The sequence below is a fragment of the Phocoena sinus genome, chromosome 6, assembly GCF_008692025.1.
Source record: "Phocoena sinus isolate mPhoSin1 chromosome 6, mPhoSin1.pri, whole genome shotgun sequence".
Taxonomy (NCBI): Eukaryota; Metazoa; Chordata; class Mammalia; order Artiodactyla; family Phocoenidae; genus Phocoena; species Phocoena sinus.
The window spans coordinates 79,261,256-79,262,315 of record NC_045768.1 but is presented as its reverse complement, the minus strand read 5'-3'; the positions used below and the strand labels follow the sequence as shown (position 1 = coordinate 79,262,315).

Sequence of the window (1,060 nt, the reverse complement as noted above, 5' to 3'; positions counted from 1 at the left end):
GATATACTTTCTGTAGTATTGCTATAGGTTTGTGTCCTAGAAACATAAGAATTTTATTAAATTTTATTTTACATAATTCTCATTTTTAAATGCATGATGTTTTTGTAGTCATATATATTACCGAGTATATGCCTGACAGAAATTCTCCTCTGATTTAGGCGCTGATGAGAACTAAATACTCTTCTTACAATTTTATACTTATGACTAAAAGAATATTCTAATAACAACAAAATCTTTTTTTAAAAAATATTTATTTATTTATTTGGTTCTTCCAGATCTTAGTTGCTGCATGTGGGCCCCTTAGTTGTGACATGTGAACTGTTAGCTGCAGTATGCATGTGGGATCTATTTCCCTGGCCAGGGATCGAACCTGGGCCCCCTGCATTGTGAGCACAGAGTCCTAGCCACTGCGCCACCAGGGAAGTCCCAAATCTTTTGAGCTCTGTCCTTTTCATACCTCTATTATTTACATATTTCTTTTGTTGTGTATCTTGGGACACATTTATATCCCATCGTGATCTGTGGCTGTAAAAGTTTGTGACATGATGATGAGTGACTCAGCACAGGGCCCGTAGGGGTACCCACCATTTCTATACAGTGGATTCAAAATGCCTTGACAGTACATGAAAGGGGTTTCATCTACTAAATACAAAGTTTATGTATCCCAAACTCAACTTCTGCTACCATCTAGCCAAGATGCCCATGGCTGCTTCAGTGTTCCCTGACACAAAAGGAGAGGTGTGACAGAGGGGAAGTTGTTGCTTGAAGAGATTATCAGTCTTAACTAACTGTTAAAATATTTTAATTGTATAAATTTAACATAATTATAGGGCCATATGAAACAACAGCTACTGTCTCACCTTTGAGTCTTTGTGAGCAAATGGCTCTGAAGTTTAAGATTCATTAGGTACGTGGTAAATCTTCTGGTTTAATGTTTACTGAATGTGTAAATTAAAGAGCGTATTCAACTGTATATATTTTGATATGATCCCCACAAAAGCTACTGACATATAATGCAATAAAGGAATACCACCTATTTTTCTATTTCAAATTCAGAAAT

General features: G+C 35.9%; 1 non-coding gene across 1 annotated transcript; it reads right to left on the bottom strand.

The window, feature by feature from the left end:
* Positions 1-349: 349 nt before the first annotated feature.
* On the bottom strand, positions 350-422 carry TRNAV-CAC. The gene has a single exon. It is a non-coding gene; the product is annotated as a tRNA-Val (tRNA).
* Between the last annotated feature and the right edge of the window lie 638 nt (positions 423-1,060).